This window comes from Pinus tabuliformis, chromosome 4_2 (genome assembly GCF_031772625.1).
Source record: "Pinus tabuliformis cultivar Carrire ecotype Pingquan chromosome 4_2, CPIR1, whole genome shotgun sequence".
NCBI classification, from domain to species: Eukaryota; Viridiplantae; Streptophyta; class Pinopsida; order Pinales; family Pinaceae; genus Pinus; species Pinus tabuliformis.
Genome location: NC_142304.1, coordinates 1,120,312,487 through 1,120,334,643, shown reverse-complemented (window position 1 = coordinate 1,120,334,643; position 22,157 = coordinate 1,120,312,487). Strand labels below are relative to the sequence as shown.

The window sequence follows — 22,157 nt, the reverse complement described above, 5'->3', positions numbered from 1 at the left end:
GAGATATAGCATAAGGATAATTGAACAACACTCCTTTGTTTTTAGACACAAAATGAAATTAATTAAGCAAAATTTTCTGCCTTAATAATTCTTATGAAAATAGTTAAGGTGTCACATACTCGGGGAGACGAGTCGGCTGATTATCAAACTCATATAAATGTATTATAGTACACTCTGGGAAAAAAAACCAGCTACAAATACTTTCTTGCTCAGTCAGTTATAATACTTTGACTTGCCCCTCTGAGATCCAATTCACTCTAACCTCAGTTATTTTTTATTTTAAAGGGTAGGAAAAGAAATCTATATACTGTGAGTAAGCAAATGTAATACGTTGATGATATACTGCATCAGACCAACTGAATACCTCTTTTTCTTTACTTTCAACGTCTGTAGTGCTTAGGAGGAGGCCAGAAGCAAGGAAGTATGAAGAATAAATGTACAAAATCAAGGGAACAAGGTAAGAATAGTTTTGGCAGGAGTGGAAAGGAAGGGTGGTAGAAACTCCCATAGTGAGAGCCAAAGCTAAGTATTTGGGAAAGTTAATGGTATGTTGGTTTGGCTTAAGATTAACAAGAAGAATTGCTAAAAACAACGATTCATCTACCTTAGAGTCAAATAGAAGGGCTTTAGAAAAGTAGTTGGATAGGAAAAACTATCTTTAGCTCAGGGTGAGGATTTTTTAAAAGGGTTTGAAGGAATTCAAGATTATTTTCTTCGACCCATGTAATGAATTTGTTTTCTAACCCTTTGTCTATAATGTCTATTTCTTGGGATGGTATGCCCAACATTTCTACAATAATTCCTTCATCAATATTTAAAAATAAAGTGTGGCTATTCCTAAAGTCTATTGCGTGTTTCTCTAGTTCAAACCTTTTAGCTAGCAACAAGATAGAATCAAGGTCGAAATGGACCGGTGGAAGAGCTGCATGAAAGATTTTGGTCCTAAGTAGACAATGGTCATCAACCAACGTATCAATTGATGAGGAGAGAGTCCTATTTAGGGTGAGGATATTAGTGAGGCACACCTTGGTGTCCTACACTCCTGCCATTTCATTCATGAGGGCTTCCTTTCCTACTGGCTTGACCATAATGGCTCGAAGGGGAAATATTACAAATGTAACCAAAAGGCGGAAATAAATAATGACTTACAGGTGAATATGCTTGAATTTGTAATGTTCACGGTAGTCTTGCAGTCTTGATGGGATCATGGTCGAGCTTGAGCTACTACCATGGAAAGAGAGGAAATAACGAGCATAATAGGAGAAAGATGGCAACACTTAGGCTTAATGATGTTTTAAGACACTCATTAATGCAACAGATAGGTGTGATACTATCATAAGATCTGTTACGAACAATAGTGGGTGAGACCCGCCCATCACATGAAAGAAATAAGTTAATTAACATGAAAATCCAGATGCGATGACTGTTGATCCAATATCAATCAACTGTGATCGTGGTATTGGGTCTGCGGGGATATGCTAACAAGTGGGAAACTTCAATTGTAATAGGATCTGAGAGCTGTTGGATATAGAATTAATCAACAATCTACGTGCGTCGAAAGAGAGTCAAGGGCTTACTACACGCACACCTTCGTATGTGAGTGTATTGATTGTGCTATTAGATTATATTTTGATGATGATCAGGCATGGAACTGCAAGAGTTTTAAATACGTTGGGAATTTAATAGAAGTTATCCAAAACGTGATTTGAGAGCGCGAGAGCTTCAGCTAACCATTGATCCTCAACTTTTAGAGAAAACATTAAACTACTCTATAAAGGTTACGAAAGCTTAGTATTTAGAAAAATTTGATAAGGGGGGATTTTTTTCCCCAACATTGGCTCCTTTTTGGGATAACTTTCCCTCATGGGAAGCCAAGAACATGGATAAGTTGCCTTCTCTGGTTGGGTTATGGAGTCATGGTTAAGTGGTAGTGAGGATCCCTCAACTAGACAACTATGTACCAATACAACACGGGGGAAGATATCTGTGATGCGATGGATCAAAGGTAGACGTTAATGTAGAGGTGACAAAGGTTAATTAAAGAATAAATAACTATCATTGGTGCAAATATGGTTATTCATCCAACTGTATGTGACGGGGAAAATCCAAGTGCGACGAGAGAAGATAAGAGAAATGGTAGGTGTTGGTAGTAGTAATACAGGATGTCATGATAACCTACATGACAAAATGGATAGGATATTGCATTTGTTAACAAGCATGGAAGAATCATTAATGTTAATTGAGGACCAACTGACCATGCTACCCAGGATTTTTCAGGGAGTCTAAAGTATCTGCTCACGTGACCCGGATGGTAGCACTCATCTCGTTGGATCATAAAATATGAAGGAAGAAATAATCCAGATTTCAGAGAGTTAGTCTTGATATAACAGTTACCTCAATTTTGAATGTAAAGCCTGCTAGTTGCAGAATTTTGTATAATTTTCACTTATATGAAGTATGGAGTGTAGAGGCTCATTTTGAACTTAACAGACTGTAGGTTTTAACCCGTACAGAAATTACCTGCATACGAATTCTAAAACAAAGAAAATAAACAATGCAAGAGCATAACACATAAAACACATATACACAGAGATTTTCCCCTGGATCCCAAAACTGGGACTACCAGCTTGATTTTTCATTATGTTTCCTTTCGATGTTACAATACGTATTTATACATGCTGAAGCATCCAATACCATGGACTGAAAATCATCACGTCCAAAACCATGGACCAAAAACCATAGCATCCAAAACCATGGACTAAAAACCATCACGTCCAAAACCATGTGTGAAAATCATGCACAAAACCATAGGTAGGTCCACCCAACCTAATATACGTGGGCTACTCATGGAAAGAATAACACAACCCAACATTCTCCTACTTGTTGTTTTCTTTCCATAGGGGGCCAAATGAGAGCTTAGTCATTTAACCAGCCTTGTAATGCCCATTGTTTCTATACACCAAGAGAACTTCTCAGAGCTCACATATTTTGTCAATGCATCTACAGTATTCTTCAAAGTGTCCACCTTTACCAGAAACACCTTTTTGTCTTCTATCATATCCTTCACAGAGTGATATTGAACATTAATGTTCTTTGTATTTGAATGGTAAGCAGGGTTCTTTGCCAAGAAAAATTCACTTTGGTTGTCACAGTCTATCCTTATAGCTCCCTGTACTAACCCCATACTTGAAAAAAATCTCTGCAACCAAACTACTTCCTTGCTTGCATGAGTGGCTACCATGCATTCGGCCTCTGTAGTTGATAGTGCCACTACAGATTGTTTCTTACTCATCCAACTAACTGCACCTCCAAATAGGTTAAACACATACCCACTTGTAGATCTTCTCTGATCTAGATCTCCAACCCAGTCCACATCAACAAAGGCACAGATATCCAAAACTTTGTCCAATCTTGGTCTTCCTCGGTAGCACAAACCATAATCACTAGTGCCACACAAATACCTGAAAACCCGCTTCACTATTGTCTAATGCTCCTTCCTTGGTTTTGAAATAAACCTGCTCAATACTCCCACTGCAAATGTATGGTCTAGTATAGACCATCACATACATCAGGCTACCGACTGCACTTGCATATGGAACACAAGACATATCCTCTTGCTCTTCTTGTGTCTTGGGACACTGTTTAGCAGATAACTTTACACCTACAAGAATAGGAACCTTCGCCGGTTTACTATCCTACATATTAAACCTCTGCAATATTGTCTCGACATACTTTCTATGGTTTAACCAGAGCTTCCTCTTTGCCCGATCTCTTTTCATTTCCATGCCCAAAATATAGTTTGCAGCACCAAGATCTTTCATGTCGAATTTGGAGAACAATTGGGTCTTCAAATCTTGGATCATTTCTTTGTCATTTCCAACCAGCAACATATCATCCACATATAAGACCAAATAAATAACACGGTCACCAATTAATTTAAAATACACACAGTGATTTGCGTCGAGCAATAAAAAGGGTCTTTTTCACCTCTATTTACCCTACATTAACTTATCAATCAAGGAACAATTTGTTATCTCAAAGAGTGTACTTAGTTTGAGGCGGTCATTTGCCAGAGTAATGCTAGTAGTATAGTGCTCTAAATACAAGAGTGAACGGATGCTTAAAATAAGATCTACTTATAGAAAATCTCCTTAAGACTCAAATCATGCATTCAGAAAACTATAGCAATTTATCAGTCAAGGGTACAATAACAGTAACTCATCCCTCTATAAACTGATGTAGTTAAAGATAACCAAGGAAAAGATCATCAATCTGGGAGCTAGACAATAGATGTCAATACTCACTACAGTCTCAGATCGTTCTGCATACCAAAGCAATGATAATACAAATAACAAGAAATGGAACAACAACTAAGAAATGGAACAACAACTAGTCTTCTAAACAAGATTGAATAGCAAAACCTTAGTCTATGGAAATAGTTTCCATAGTCCGGTAATCTGATGTGTTTTGCTAGGTTCCGTAGTCTGGTTCCATAGCTTCTATCATGTGACATTGCATGTGGGATCTAGATTCAGTTTGGCTAATAAAATTGTTAATGACATCATCTTCTATTTGGTCTTTGAAATTGAGGGCCTCTTCTATGGTTAATGGAGATCTAATATTTTTGGTAAGGTATGATACAGGGTGTTTGTTAGTTTTTATTATTATGACACTTGGTTGGGCTAGAGGATATAAAGCTAGATTCTTGATATTAGATCCCCTAGTTATGGTCATACTTCCTTGTCGGCAGCCAATATAAGCATTAGAAATTGCAAGCCAAGGTTTGCCTAAAATCAATGGATGTTGTTGAAAAGTGTGCAACAAGAAATGCTTGTTGAGAATGCAACAAGATGATGGAGCTTAGTGAAAAGAGTCGCCTTCACTAAGTGGGCCCGCAGGCAAATTATGGCACAAGTTCTATTTTTGGATCCCAGCAGGGATGATCACAACAGGAGTGACCATAGCAGGGATGATCATAACAGGAGTGACCACAGCAGGAGTGATCACAGCAAGAGTGATCAAAGTCTATTTTTAGACTGGCTGTCAAAAATAGAAAAGTCAAATATTATTGTCTCATAATAATATTTGGACTATAAACTTGATCTTATTCTCTTGGAGCACTTCAATTTGAGCTACAGATGTGGCACATGCAGCTGTCAGAAGGAAGTATGCTTTCTGTGTGAGTCAGTTGAGTTGTTGCATGCATGACTTCAGTCAGAACTCAATCAGTTGAGTTTGGTGGAGTTGATTGTAGAGTTAATGAAGTTGTGTTCAGTTTGTGTTGGGTCCCTATAATACTAGTGATTACCCCATTACTATTGTAGTTATACCCCTTATTTATATTGTTGTGCCCCTATTACCCCCATATTGTTATTTCTGTGCCCCATAGAATCCCTCTATTGTTATTTTTGTGGCTTTATATTATTATTGTTAGGTCGGCTGGATTATATTGTGACTCCTTAGACTCCTATATATAGAAAGGAGGTTTTGTCATTTGTATCATTCAAGAATTGTTCATTTATGTAATGTAAAGGAGGTTGCCCCCTCGAAGAGGCTGAATTCTAAGGCGTTGATCTATCTTTTCTATCTTTTCTTGAGCTGGTTTCATAACATTTGGTATCAGAGCTTTGGATTCTAGGGTTTCGCTGCTCCAAACAGGTCATCGTGGCATTTTCGCTATAACTTTTTTTCTGTGATGTTTCAGAAGTCACAAAAAAACCCATTTGAGAAGAATTGGCGCTGAACCTTGGGTCCGAATTTCAGAGCTTTTTGCGTGAAATTTTCGGAGATATGATCTGATGAAGTTGGCCTTTTTGCAGACTCCTGAATTACATTCAAAACAGGTGACCTGGGGAAAATCGTCATAACTCTCTCTCTGAGGGTCGGATTGAAATTTCGTAAAAAGGTACAAAAAGAGGACGGACTGTAGTTTCTTTTCTGTGTGTTTCAGATTCAAAGGTTGAAACAGTGACTTGTGGAACGTCGTACAAGTTCGCTCTACTGAACCAGTCTAAAAGCAAGTCACTGTGGGAGATTTCACATAACTCTTCCTTGGAGAATCCAATTTGGCTCAGACTTGTGGCATTGGAAAGAGGACGCAGAAGGCTACTGGAGGTAGAAATTTCAGAACTGGATGATACGAAATTATAGAGATACATTAGATTCAATATCAGGCTTCTATAAAGTGAAAAAAAAGGTGTGTATTTTTTTTTTTTTAATTTTTGTGTAAGCTTGGTTTAATGGAATTCAAAGGGCATAGTAAAGCATTATTATCGGTAACTGATGCCCTGAGGAAAGAAAATTCAAACACCTAGTAAGGAACCTGAAAGCTCTAGCATGACTCATGAAGAAGAAGAAGAAATGCTACATGATATATCAAAATTACAAGAACAAGTGCAACAAATGTCACGCTCACAAAAGATAACAGAAGCTAAGATAAGTGGCGTGGAATCTAAGATAAAGGGCATGGAAGCTAAAATGGATGATTCAAGGACAGATTTGAAGAGAGACATGGTAGATTTGAAGATAGATTTGAAGAAAGATATGGAAGAATTGAAGAAGTTGCTACAAGAAAGGGTCATTAATGGTGAAAAGGTAGTAAAGGAAACTCATGATGAGAACAAAAGAAATGTTAATCATGATTCCATAGACACTAATGTTGGATCGAAGAATCACCATATTCCAAAAATCGATATGAGGAAGTTTGATGGCAAGGATCCCGCTACATGGATATTACAGATGGAGCAATTCTTCGATCTCAATAATGTGCAAAATGCACAAAAGGTACGTATGGCAACTGTATATTTGGAACCAAATCAGTTTGTATGGTATCAATGGCTTTGCTCTCGTAAAAAATTTATCACTTGGGCAATTTTTACGGAAGAATTGATAGCACATTATGAAGATACAAAAAGCAACACTTTTTTTTAGCCAATTGATAAGTCTCAAACAAAAGGGTTCAGTAATGGAGCACATTGAGGAGTTCCAAAAATTGAACATAAGGGTAAAAGATATTCCAGAGGAGCATAGGATTGATGTGTTCATAGGGTCTTTAAAGGATAATATCCAACATGATGTTCGCCTTTGGGAACCTGATTCATTAGAGAAGGCATTCAGGTTAGCAAGAAAAATGGAAAGCAAAATTATGGCAACCAGGAAGCATACCACTCACAACTATAAAGACGGAAGTGTTGTTGCCCCTAGTCTTCCACAACCTATAAGGTTGACACCACAACAATTGGAAGAAAAAAGAGCAAAAGGGCTTTGTTACAGTTGTGATAGCAAATACACTAAAGGTCATAAGTGTGCTGAGAAGAAATTATTCTACATAGATTGTGAAGAGGAAGAAGAAAAGGAGCAAGAAAGGTCAAAAGAAGAAGATATACTCCAGGAACAAAGCCTAGATGAAGAACAAATAAATCCGACCATATCTTGTAATGCATTGGCGGGAATTACCACTCCTCAAACCATCAAGATAGAAGGACAAATCAAGAAGAAAAAGGTAATAGTGTTGATTGATTCAGGAAGCACCCACAATTTTATTCATTGTAGGGTAGCAAAAGAATTGAATTGCTTCCTATATCCAGCACCAGAGTGTCAAGTGATGATTGCAAATGGAGGAACAATAAATTGCTCTGGAAAGTGCCATAATATCAAGCTATCCATGGGAGAATATGTATTGACTAGCCCAATGCTTTCCATTCCAATGGGAGGTGCTGATGTTGTACTAGGAGTCCAATGGCTACAATCCTTGGGTACAATAGCTTTTAATTTTCAAGAACTTTTCATCAAATTTTCTTCGGAAGGAAAGGAAGTTGAATTAAGGGGTATTGCAGGGAAACCAGGAAAGATAATCAGCTCTAATGGTATGACAAAGCTTCTAAAAAAGGAGCAAAGAGGTGTAATTGCACAATTATGTTCGCTAGATGTTTCCACATTGGAATCATCTATTTCTCCAGATCTCCAAAAAGTCTTGGACAATCATTCCAAGGTATTTGAGACTCCCAAGGGTCTCCCACCTATGCGTGATCATGATCATGCTATTCATCTGATTCCAGGAAGTGTTCCTCCAAACATCAGGCCGTACAGATATCCCTATGTCCAAAAAAGTGAAATTGAACGTATGGTTGCAGAAATGCTAGAGGCTGGTATAATTCAACCGAGTCAAAGTTCTTTCTCAGCTCCAGTAGTATTGGTGCACAAGAAGGATGGATCATGGCGCATGTGTCCAGATTATAGGGAGCTCAACAAGCTCACTATTAAAGATAAGTTCCCCATTCCTGTTATTGATGAATTACTGGATGAATTGCATGGATCAATTTACTTCACCAAGTTGGATCTTCGTTCGGGATATCATCAAATCAGAATGAAGATTGAAGACATTCCAAAAACGGCATTTAGAACTCATGAGGGTCATTATGAATTTTTGGTCATGCCTTTTGGCCTTACCAATGCACCTTCAACATTTCAAGGTTTGATGAATTCAATTTTCAAACCATTCCTTAGAAAATTTGTGTTAGTATTTTTTGATGATATACTAATCTACAGCAAGTCTTGGAAGGATCATGTTGAACATGTTGACAAGGTGCTACAACTATTGGAGGAGAAACAATTATATGCAAAAAGATCCAAATGTTTCTTTGGAGTCCAGGAGGTGGAATATTTGGGTCATATTGTATCTCATGAAGGAGTTAAGGTAGACCCTAGCAAAATTAAAGCCATTAAGGAATGGAAAATCCCCACATCCATAAAGCATCTGCGAGGATTTCTTGGGTTGACAGGGTATTATCGCAAGTTTGTTAAGAATTATGGGAGAATAGCAGCACCTCTAACAACATTATTGAAGAAAGATTCATTTTCATGGACTCCGGAAGCAACAAAGGCCTTTGAACATCTTAAAGAGGCAATGTGCCAAGCACCGGTCTTAGCTACACCGGACTTCACAAAAACCTTTATTGTGGAATGTGATGCTTCAGGAAATGGAATTGGTGCTGTTCTAATGCAAGATGAAAGACCCATTGCTTTTGAAAGTCGTCCAATCAAGGGAAAGTTTTTAAGCAAAGCTATTTATGAGAAGGAAATGTTGGCAATACTCCATGCACTTAAGAAATGGCGACCCTACCTAATGGGAAGACACTTCAAGGTAAAAACGGATCATGATAGCCTTAAATACTTTTTAGAACAAAGATTATCCTCTGAAGAGCAACAAAAGTGGGTCACAAAGATGTTGGGTTATGACTTTGAAATCATCTACAAAAAAGGGAAGCAAAATGTGGTGGCAGATGCACTCTCAAGAAAGGATGAGGATGTGGAAGCATTGTTGTGTGCCATTTCTATTATCCAACCAGATTGGATAAACGAAGCAAGGGAGGAATGGAAGAATGACGAAGAAGTGTGGGCACTTATTCGAAAGCTACAACAAGATTCCAGTACTTCTGATACATTTAGCTGGCAAAATGATTCGTTATGGTACAAAGATCGCTTATACCTCTGTAAGAATTCCCAGCTAAAACAAAAGATTCTTATGGAATTGCACACTTCTCCCTTAGGAGGGCACTCAGGATTTTTAAAAACTTACCACAGGGTTAAGAAGGAATTTTTTTGGGATGGCCTTAAATCAGATATTCAAAAGTTTGTGGCGGAATGTTTGGTTTGCCAGCAAAATAAAGTTGAAACAATTAAGACACCGGGTCTATTACAACCTTTATCCATTCCAAGCCAACGTTGGGAGGAGGTTTCAATGGATTTTATCACAGGTTTACCCAAGTCTGAGGGAAAGAGTGTCATCATGGTGGTAGTTGACAGACTTACCAAGTATGCACACTTTTGTGCATTATCACATCCATTTAAAGCCAGTACAGTTTCTACTGCATTTATGGAAACAGTTCAAAAGCTACATGGAAACCCAAAGATTATTGTAAGTGACAGAGATCCCATTTTCACTGGAAATTTTTGGACAGAATTATTTTCTTGTCTTGGTACTCAGTTAGCTCATAGCTCATCTTATCATCCTCAATCTGATGGGAAAACTGAGATAGTAAACAAATGTTTGGAAGGATATCTTCGTTGCTTTGTATCTGATAAACAGACACAATGGGTCAAATGGTTGCCTCTGGCTGAATGGTGGTATAACACTTCCTTCCATACAGCAACAAAAATGACCCCATTTATGGCACTTTATGGGTATCAACCACCATCCATCACATCATATTTAAGAGAAAATTCTAAGGTTCAGGCAGTGGAACATCACATCGAACATCAACAACAAGTCCTCCAACTCTTAAAGGATAACCTCGTGTTGGCACAAAATAGAATGAAACAACAGGCAGATCAACATCGCAGTGAAAGAAGTTTTGATGTAGGTGATTGGGTATTCCTACGGCTACAACCATATAAGCAAATGTCCCTAAAGCAAGCTAAGAAGGATAATAAATTATCACCAAAGTATTATGGTCCGTACAAGGTGTTGCAAAAGATTGGTACTATGGCATACAAATTGGAGCTTCCTGCAGCTTCTCGATTGCACCCAGTTTTCCATGTTTCATGTTTAAAGAAGGTTATAGGTGACAAGCTCCCAATTCAAACAATATTGCCAGAACTTGATGAGGAAGGAAAAAATATATTGGAACCGGAAGCAGTCACAGAAACAAGAACTCGACAGCTACGAAATCGATCAATTTCAGAGTATCTTATCAAGTGGAAGAACTTATCCGCTGAAGATTCCACATGGGAGGATGAGAATTTTATGCAGAAGTATCCAGAACTACTCAAGCGTTGAGGACAACACTTTTTTGAAGGAGAGGGGCATGTTGGGTCCCTATAATACTAGTGATTACCCCATTACTATTGTAGTTATACCCCTTATTTATATTGTTGTGCCCCTATTACCCCCATATTGTTATTTCTGTGCCTCATAGAATCCCTCTATTGTTATTTTTGTGGCTTTATATTATTATTGTTAGGTCGGCTGGATTATATTGTGACTCCTTAGACTCCTATATATAGAAAGGAGGTTTTTTCATTTGTATCATCCAAGAATTTTTCATTTATGTAATGTAAAGGAGGTTGCCCCCTCGAAGAGGCTGAATTCTAAGGCGTTGATCTATCTTTTCTTGAGCTGGTTTCATAACAGTTTGACTTGGTTAAACTAGTTGTAATTAGTCTAACTGCAAATAGACTAATGATGAGTTTTTAAACTAATTATTAACTCATAATGCAACTATAGAATACATTAGTTAACTCAGTTGCATGTCAGTGCATGTTCAGTTCAGCATGGACAGGTGTTAGAGGATCAGATTGCTATCAATTGTGACTATAGTTATGCATGATGATTTGCTAAATCAAAAGGATTGAGTATGCAAATGAATTGGCCAATACCAAGTATTATAGCCTCTGCTCACGTCTTTCCCAGTGTGAGTGATTCTTTGGAGGTTAAATATGAGTTTGGTAAACCATTCTCATTCATTCTTGAGCAGGTATTGAGCTGTGGAGGCAGGAAAGCAGCGGAATAGATTTGGAGATCAGATCTGAGCTGTATTGTGTGTAACAGGTGGAGTTGGTACTAGATTGCTTGTGATAAGCATTGTAATTTGTAATATTACATGTTCTCAATCATTAATATACAGATAGTGTGGGGTTTTTAGAGAGATGTTTTCCCCGGGTTACATACTGTGTTAATGTGTGAATTCTCTTGATGTTTTATTGTTATTGATGCTGCTATATTGCTGATCAACGTAGAGGAGCTTATGTATTGTGTATGAATTCCACAATAGTACATGATCAAGATAATATCCATTGAATATGTGTTTATTATTCAAAATTTATACATGGTATTAGAGCTGTTGATCATCTGATCTACTATTCAGGAAGTGTTTACATTCTATTTCTTCAGGCAGAGTTTGTAATTGGGCCAGGTAGCCTCTGGATTCATCCTTCTTTTGGAAGGTGAGATATCTGGTGAAAGCCCATACAGTCGATCTCTGTACAAGAAATATTGTGTTCTCATGAATCTTAGATCCGAGGCAGTTGAGTTGGTTGTTGGTGGAATTTGAATTTGCAGCAGTGTTTTCTTGGTGTCAAAACTCAGATGTCTTTCACAGGATTATGATTGGAGTATGCCCTTGAGGGCAGCTCAAACTATATTGCATGGAAGGACAGGATGGAGGTAGTATTGGATGATAACGGGCTGAAGGAGTTCATAGAGACGGATGTCCCAAAGCCTACTGATGCTACTCAAGCTGATGCTTGGCAAAAGAAGACCGCAAAATGTCGAAGGATTCTGTTGGAGGGCGTGAAGGATCACATTGTGTCCAGCCTGCATGGAAAGACTTCTCCATATCTGATGTGGAAGGCTTTAACAAATCTATTCCAAAGCAAGAGCGATCAGAGGAAGTTGGCGCTCAAAGATAAACTCAGAAACATCAAATTTGAGAATGGTGACAGTATGCCCAAGTATCTCACGAAGTTCACTCAGTGTCGAGATGAGCTGGGAAGTGTGGGGGTTACTGTCGATGATGAGGACTTGGTGAGCTTGGCTCTCCTTGGTCTTCCGAAGAGTTGGCATTCCTATCAGGACTCTGTTAATGGTCGGGAGAAATTGCAATGATGGGAGAGACTTTGGTCGGATCGTGTGCAAGAGGAGATCAGACAGAGCACCAGAGACGGTTCTTCATCCATGCAGGATGAGGAGAACTGTGCCTTAGCGAGTAAGGCGAAGAAGGGGAAAGGGAAGGTTTCTCTTTCCAAATCCAGTTCTTCCAATGATGGGAAGAAGGTTGACAAGGTGAAGGTGAGATGCTTTCGTTGTCATGAGTTGGGTCATTATGCTACTAATTGCCCAAAGAAGAAGTCCAAGAAGGGATCCGGGGAAGGATCTGAAGGTGAGGCACTTGCTTCACAGTTTGAGTTGTATTTCACCCTCTTCACATGCATGGTTTCATCCATGATAGGAAGTGGTTGGTTTCTTGACAGTAGCTTCTTTCCACATGACCGATGACAAAATTTTGTTCAGTACTTTGGAGGAGAAAGATCTCCAGATACTCATAGGGATGGGTAATGATGAGAAGTATAGTGTCTCAGGTGTAGGCATGGTTATTTTTCAGAAGGAGAATGGATCTCGCCTTACCTTGAACGATGTCATGTATGTACCAGGACTGAAGAGAAACCTGGTGTCGATCACGATGCTAGAAGATAGAGGCTATGATGTGGTCTTCAGTAAGGGAAAGGTTTTCCTTAGACACATCATCACTAGACAGGTGAAGCAGATTGGTTCACGGGTCAAGAACCTGTATGCTCTTGAGGTTCAAGATGCATGCAAAGCCTTGAGCAGCAAGGCAATTGATGGAGACTTGGTGGTTGAGAGGGAGCGTATATTACCTCTCAACATGCAGAGCCAGAAGAAGTCTCAGACGATTGTAGAGGAGCCACGATTGGTGCAGCAACTTTAGGAGGTTGTGGAGGAGCCAAAACAAGGGAAGATGAGAGGAGATCGATTAGAGACATCTGCTCATCTAGAAACCTCCAGTAGGGGGAAACTTCAAGCCAGGTGGGCTGAGGGATCGCATGCAGCCATACCTCCAGGTAGGAGGTGGGGTGATGTGGATTGATCGTCCCAAGGAGGAGGGGTAGGATCCTTGAGGTACCCAACCTCTTGGATGAGACCTTGCTATGGGAGCCCTGATGTGGAGTAGCAGGAATTGACTGATTGGGTAGAGATAGATGCGGATGGAGCGGCAAAGAGAGCGATAGTGTAGGGAATCCTAGGATAGTGCATAACTAGCAGGCTGCAACAATGCGAGAGGCACACGTGTTTTGCACAGTGCTAGGTGGCCCAGAGAGGTGTGCAATGGTGCGAGATGCATGGAGATGTTGCAGTAGCACAGATGTCAGAGAGGGAGCACTTGTTAGTAGTAGCTAGAGCTTCAACATCAGAGGATGTTTCTAGCCCAATAGGGAGGTCAGTTGGGAGGTGCAGTGCGGATGCAATGCTGGGAGATAGAACCAGCAGTAGAACGGATGCAGTCAGAGATCAAAGTGACAGAGGCTAGAGTAGTCAGATACTGAAGAGCACAGAGATGCAGAGTCTTCAGTAAACAGAGGCAATAGCAGTCAGAGACTTGATGACAGAGGAAGTGGACCGGCCAGATGTGTTGCATGGAGAAGATTCCAGAGTTACAGGATCAGGTTTGAGAGGAAGCCTTTCTTGTTGAGAGGGAGTGTTGAAAAGTGTGCAACAAGAAATTCTTGTTGAGAATGCAACAAGATGATGGAGCTTAGTGAAAAGAGTCGCCTTCACTAAATGGGCCCGTAGGCAAATGGCGCAAGTTCTATTTTTGGATCCCAGTAGGGATGATCACAACAGCAGTGACCACAACAGGGATGATCACAGCAGGAGTGACCACAACAGGAGTGATCACAGCAGGAGTGATCACAGCAGGAGTGATCAAAGTCGATTTTTAGACTGGCTGTCAAAAATAGAAAAGTCAAATATTATTGTCTCATAATAATATTTGGACTATAAACTTGATCTTATTCTCTTGGAGCACTTCAGTTTGAGCTACAAATGTGGCACATGCAGCTCTCAGAAGGAAGTACGCTTTCTTTGTGGGTCAGTTGAGTTGTTGCATGTGTTATCTCAAAATCAGACCCTGATAGGCTGCTAGTCAGGTTGACTCTAAGTAACTATTTCAGACCTACTTTAGGCTGAGGCTTAGCCTCCTCAACCTGAGAGGGCTCTCTCTTAAAGGATTAATGATTTTGATTAAAGATAAGATGACTAACTCTTATAGAACAACTGTGAAAAATATGAATGCTGGAAATACATTAAACAACTATCCATTGGGCTTATGGAGTCAACAACACCTCAATATAACAGTGAACTCAACCTTACATAGAAGTCAGGGCACTCAGCATTTAGACATTCAGAACATAACTCATATGGGACCACAGTTTATAAATGCATACAGGAAATCAGAGCACATTCAGTGAATTCTGAGTGATTATACATCTATACCAATGTAAAAATTATGGGAAGGACAAGATCACATATTCTAAACATAAGAAATCCTTCATGAATCCTGAGAAGTAAAGTCAAAATTATATTACTGAAAATGAGTCTTTACATAAGCCAAATACAAGCTGTATCATAAAATTTTCCAACCTTGATTACATTGCTGTTTCAGCTATATATAGAACTCTTATTCTAACTGATCGAGATTCCTCCTCCAGCATGAGGGGAATTCGAAAACTACTTCTAATGACACCTATTAACCCTTTAACTAACTAATAAATACAACAAGGTGTTGACTGGAGTTTTTTTTAGAGATCTAAATCAACTATGACTCTAACTCCATATTACATGCATGATGGCTTCTCCTCGTTCTTTGACATCTGGTTTTCTTTTAGTTTGGCTGAGATGGGTGTTTAATGCTCCATGTTGACCTTGGATGCTGAATCTTCTTAACTGCCCAGAAATATTAGGAGACTATCCTTGCTTCTCGGCTTCAGTTTTCCCCAAAATATTCGAATGCAAATAATCATGTCCTTTATCCTTTAATTACCCAAAATGGAGCAGAATGCCACGTCCTTGATGTGCTATCCACCGTTTTCATGTACCTGTGTGATGACAAAACCTTTCAAAAAGATTTGCCACTTTGTCAATCATAATTGATCAACTGAATTGTAACATGCAACTACAGTAGTTTCGTAGCGCGCTACGAAACTGCTGTGTAATTTCAAAAGCATAGTCTTCCTTTCATAGCTAAATGATCGCCACTGTTCATGGCTTAAGACCGCTCTTCTCTAATTACAAAATTTGGATGTTTGACCTCATTACAGCTGGCATTTCCATAATGCAAAAACAACAACCATCTTATTCAAGCTTAACTCTGTCCAAATCACTAATAATCTCTTCACACTTGATAATGTGACACATAACTTTATCAGCGTATAGCTTTGAAGACTTTGATTCAACAATATGAACAATATCCTCATCAATATAAAAGTCAACATCCGCATTTGATATAATTCTTCCATCATGATCAATTTCATGAGTCTTATGCTTGTATGTCATAAGAGTTTTCCTTAAGGTAGACTCATCAACGTCCATAAAATTCGCGAGCTTTTCCATTGAGATGGATGTATACAACTTCAAGAAGCTCCGTAGACCTGACAAAAGCTATTGTTGTCTTACTTCTGATAAGAACAGCTTCAACTGAAGCCTATATGCATCCTGGTTATAATTTACAAGAGCTTCATCATAGTTTGGTACTGAAGGAGTAATAAATTTAGGACAGGCATATGAAAAAAGTTCGTCATACACAGCCTCATCTCTTCAATGCATTCTTGCCATCTTCTCTCCATACTTCTCTTTCAGCTGATCGTTATTTCCTCAACAAGCTTCATTTCTGGACAGATAGAGAGGCATATAGCCAATAGAGCATACATCTGTTCATTTTTCTTCAGAATTTGGTCAAACTGTGGAGACTTTTGACGGAACTGTTGGGTCTTTATTATATACAACAGAACTTGATTGAAGGCCCGTATTGCCCGTAGTTGTGATATGGCTTCCAATCACTGAATTGTAGACACCTGTCTGGTTAACAACTATAGGTGCTAAGCACTTGAGTCCACTGTAATAATCTCCAAGAAGGCAATGTACACGAAGTAGACCAATAATACTAAAGTATCCCAGAACCTTCAGAACATTGCTTCCTCCATTGTAGTCATATCCATCAGTTGCAGTAAATGTTAAATTACCTTCTTTCTCTTCCTCTAGGATCTGGATGATCATAGACTTCTCAACAAGAGCCTGTAAATAGTTGAGCACACTATAGACATTCCACACCTCGTCACATTCCCGCAGAAAAGCTAGTTCTTGATCAGTCTTGTTCCTGAGCTTAGCACGATACTGACAAAACGATTGGAACTGATAAATAAACTCATCGATCATATCCCAGAGCCATTGATTCGGTAACTACATGTTAACCATGCCATGAACAATGACCTGAAAAAGACTACAATAATTGTCCTAGGATTCGACCGACTGCTTCAGATTTGGGGACAACCTCGCATAAAGATGGCGGAACCACATTTCTCTGTAAAGCAAACAGAATACATGATCGTTGTCGATGAATGGAGCAATGGTCTCCACTGAGGGCCACGAAGATTCCTTGAACATTCGTTCGCTCAGCTTCAGACAGAGATTTCCATTTAATGATTCTCCTCCTTTATCCAATCGTGTTATCATTGACTGAATTTCTGAAATAATATCAAACAAGCGACCATTCTTCAGAACAATAGAGCCTGCTAGACCTGAACCCACAAGGATCATAAGAATTTCTAGAAGTAAGAATTTGAGAAGAAACCAGAGTTTGTGAAAACTGTTTTGAAGAGGTGTGCCAATTATAAGAAGCCTGTAGTTGGTGTTGTAGATTCTCATAGTCTTTGCAAGAAGTGAACTTCATTCTTTATTATATGCGCTTCATCAATAATAATGTATCGCCAACTGAAACGTTTAAGGGCGGTCTTTGAGTATGACCATGATGGCCACATCCATACCGAAATTCTGTACTTGGCGATGATCAATTTTTCTTGCCAGCTGTCATATGTAAGGAGTTCCATTTGACCCAGCAATACCAATTTTGTCCATATCTTGAGAAAGATAAGCCTAAAAGCCTAATCCTGATAGAGAAGAAAAACGTGACTTTCATCTGCAGGAACCTGCAAAGGGACTAACACCAAACCTTTATAACAATTTAAAAATTGATGTTCAGAATTTAAAATATTTTCCTTGAGTGATAACAGGTGGCTCCACTTGGGATAGTGTGCTCCTGCGGTACACTAAGAACATGCAGGTCCAGTGCTTTGTCCTCTTTATGAAAAACATAGATTTTCTTGATAAACATTCCTTTCCAGCTTCTTGGGCTTTCACCTCGAGCTTAAGCTTGATGATCATTGTAGGAGAAAGAAATATACATCTACTGAAAAAATTCTCAGTCAACCTTGAGCTTATTTGCATTTTCCTACCTACCTACCCTAACAATTCAAACTTCTTTCATCTCAATCAGTGTGAAATTTCCAATGCGGCCAATCATTTTTCTTATCTGATATTTGAGTTTTTTCACTGCCTCGGAGTTCAAAGCCACAATGATATTGTGATGACCAGTGCCACTGAAATTGCCTCTGATCTTCATAGAAAAACTGAAACACTGGAAAGTAAAACTCTTCCATATTTTTGGCTATAGGATCCTATAATACTTGCTCAGCTTGATGATTCTTGTAACTTTCTGGTTGTACAAACTGATCTTCAACAACAGTGTACAGTTCCTCAATCGTGAAAGAGAAAGGAAGCAACACTCTCTCCTTGTGTTCTGCCATGGAAAGCTTCTGAAAATAATGATAATGATTATGAAGACTATATGCCTGAATTTGACCTTGTAAACCTTCAATGTCTTTCTCAATGTCCTTAGCAACTTCATCCAAAAATTTCATCTTATCCTCTGCCTTGCACTCAAATGATTTTAGATACGAAGACAAGGACAAAGAAAAACTTTCATCTATTTCTTCATTAATATGATGATCATTCCACTGTTTGAAACTTTGAACTGAAGGAGAGTTTGCCACCACCTCTGATCTATCTATCCATTCCTCCAAAAACATAAACCAAAAGTCTTCAAATGACTTAATGGATTTGGTAGGAAAGCTTTCAATCCATTGTTTACATTTCCCTTGAAATGAATCATAGAAAAACATAATGCAAACATCCTCATGTTTAACTCTAAGAAGCTCTGTAAAATCACAAAAATCTGATATATGCTTCAAAGTTAAACTCAAATCTTCTCCATTGAATTTTGGACCATTCCTTAGAAAACATGCATCCTTGGGAAAATGATTTGGGAAACCATGAATTCCTGAAAAATTTATGCATGCATACCTTGAAATAAGAATGGTAGCATCTGGGTCCTTCATAACTCCAGTGGAATCACCATGAACGTATGAATTTCGAATTCTTCAACAATGGAGTCGCCAAGGTAGATTGTAGCCTCGAAAACCTTCTGAGCTCCTACTACCTTCAGAAGTTCAGCTTCATGATTTCGGGAATGAATAATCTTCAGGCTCTCGACAGACGCACCAAAATGTTATCTCAAAATCATACCCTGATAGGCTGCTGGTCAGGTTGACTCTAAGTAACTATTTCAGACCTACTTTAGGCTGAGGCTTAGCCTCCTCAACCTGAGAGGGCTCTCTCTTAAAGGATTAATGATTTTGATTAAAGATAAGATGACTAACTCTTATAGAACAACTGTGAAAAATATGAATGTTGGAAATACATTAAACAACTATGCATTGGGCTTATGGAGTCAACAACACCTCAATATAACAGTGAACTCAACCTTACATAGAATTCAGGGCACTCAGCGTTTAGACATTCAGAACATAACTCATATGGGACCACAGTTTATAAATTCATACAGGAAATCAGAGCACATTCAATGAATTCTGAGTGATTATACATCTATACCACTGTAAGAATTATGGGAAGGACAAGATCACATATTCTGAACATAAGAAATCCTTCATGAATCCTGAGAAGTAAAGTCAAAATTATATTACTGAAAATGAGTCTTTACATAAGCCAAATACAAGCTATATCATAAAATTTTCCAAACCTGATTACATTGCTGTTTTAGCTATATATAGAACTCTTATTCTAACTGATCGAGATTCCTCCTCCAGAATGAGGGGAATTCGAAAACTACTTCTATGACACCTATTAACCCTTTAACTAACTAATAAATACAACAAGGTGTTGATTGGAGTTTTTTTTAGAGGTCTAAATCAACTATGACTCTAACTCCATATTACATGCATGATGGCTTCTCCTCGTTCTTTGACATCTGGTTTTCTTTTAGTTTGGCTGAGATGGGTGTTTAATGCTCCATGTTGACCTTGGATGCTGAATCTTCTTAATTGCCCAGAAATATTAGGAGACTATCCTTGCTTCTCGGCTTCAGTTTTCTCCAAAATATTTGAATGCAAATAAGCATGTCCTTTATCCTTTAATTACCCAAAATGGAGCAGACTGCCACGTCCTTGATGTGCTGTCCACCGTTTTCATGTACCTGTGTGATGACAAAACCTTTCAAAAAGATTTGCCGCTTTGTCAATCATAATTGATCAACTGAATTGTAACATGCAGCTACAGCAGTTTCGTAGCGCGCTACGAAACTGCTGTGTAATTTCAAAAGCACAGTCTTCCTTTCATAGCTAAATGATCGCCACTGTTCATGGCTTAAGACTGCTCTTCTCTAATTACAAAATTTGGATGTTTGACCTCATTACAGCTGGCATTTCCATAATGCAAAAACAGCAACCATCTTATTCAAGCTTAACTCTGTCCAAATCACTAATAATCTCTTCACACTTGATAATGTGACGCATAAAGTTATCAGCGTATAGCTTTGAAGACTTTGATTCAACAATATGAACAATATCCTCATCAATATAAAAGTCAACATCCGCATTTGATATAATTCTTCCATCATGATCAATTGCATGAGTCTTATGCTTGTATGTCATAAGAGTTGTCCTTAAGGTAGACTCATCATCGTCCATAAAATTCGCGAGCTTTTCCATTGAAATGGATGTATACAACTTCGAGAAGCTCCGTAGACCTGACAAAAGTTGTTTCTGTCTTACTTCTGATAAGAATAGCTTCAACTGAAGCCTATATGCATCCTGGTTATAATTTACAAGAGTTTCATCATAGTTTGGTACTGAAGGAGTAATAAATTTAGGACAGGCATATGAAAAAAGTTCGTCATACACAGCCTCATCTCTTCAATGCATTCTTGCCATCTTCTCTCCATACTTCTCTTTCAGCTGATCGTTCACATTTTCCTCAACAAGCTTCATTTGTGGACAGATAGAGAGGCATATAGCCAATAGAGCATACATCTGTTCATTTTTCTTCAGAATTTGGTCAAACTGTGGAGACTTTTGATGGAACTGTTGGGTCTTTATTATATACAACAGAACGTGATTGAAGGCCCGTATTGCCTCAACATACCTTCTCAACATAAGGTTGGTGAATCCATAATAATAAGTACTTGTGATATGGCTTCCAATCACTGAATTGTAGACACCTGCCTGGTTAACATCTATAGGTGCTAAGCACTTGAGTCCACTGTAATAATCTCCAAGAAGGCAATGTACACAAAGTAGACCAATAATACTAAAGTATCCCAGAACCTTCAGAACATTGCTTCCTCCATTGTAGTCATATCCATCAGTTGCAGTAAATGTTAAATTACCTTCTTTCTCTTCCTCTAGGATCTGGATGATCACAGACTTCTCAACAAGAGCCTGTAAATAGTTGAGCACACTATAGACATTCCACACCTCGTCACATTCCCGTAGAAAAGCTAGTTCTTGACCAGTCTTGTTCCTGAGCTTAGCACGATACTGACAAAACAACTGGAACTGATAAATAAGCTCATCGATCATATCCTAGAGCCATTGATTCGGTAACTGCATGTTAACCACGCCATGAACAATGACCTGAAAAAGACTACAATAATTGTCCCAGGATTCGACCCGCTGCTTCAGATTTGGGGACAACCTCGCATAAAGATGGCGGAACCACATTTCTCTGTAAAGCAAACAGAATACATGATCGTTGTCGACGAATGGAGCAATGGCCTCCACTGAGGGCCACGAAGATTCCTTGAACATTCGTTCGCTCAGCTTCAGACAGAGATTGCCATTTAATGATTCTCCTCCTTTATCCAATCGTGTTATCATTGACTGAATTTTTGAAATAATATCAGACAAGCTACCATTCTTTAGAACAACAGAGCCTGCTAGACCTGCACCCACAAGGATCATAAGAATTTCTAGAAGTAAGAATTTGAGAAGAAACCAGAGTTTGTGAAAAGTGTTTTGAAGAGGTGTGCCGGTTATAAGAAGCCTATAGTTGGTGTTGTAGATTCTCATAGTCTTTGCAAGAAGTGAACTTCATTCTTTATTATATGCGCTTCATCAATAATAATGTATCGCCAACTGAAACGTTTAAGGGCGGTCTTTGAGTATGACCATGATGGCCACATCCATACCGAAATTCTCTGCTTGGCGGTGATCAATTTTTCTTGCCAGCTGTC

The 22,157-nt window shown here is 38.7% G+C and overlaps 2 pseudogenes; both read right to left on the bottom strand.

The window, feature by feature from the left end:
* Window positions 1-15,868: 15,868 nt before the first annotated feature.
* Window positions 15,869-17,329, bottom strand: LOC149173596 (uncharacterized; annotated as a pseudogene).
* Window positions 17,330-20,268: 2,939 nt separating this feature from the next.
* On the bottom strand, window positions 20,269-21,885 carry LOC149173595 (uncharacterized; annotated as a pseudogene).
* Window positions 21,886-22,157: the final 272 nt, after the last annotated feature.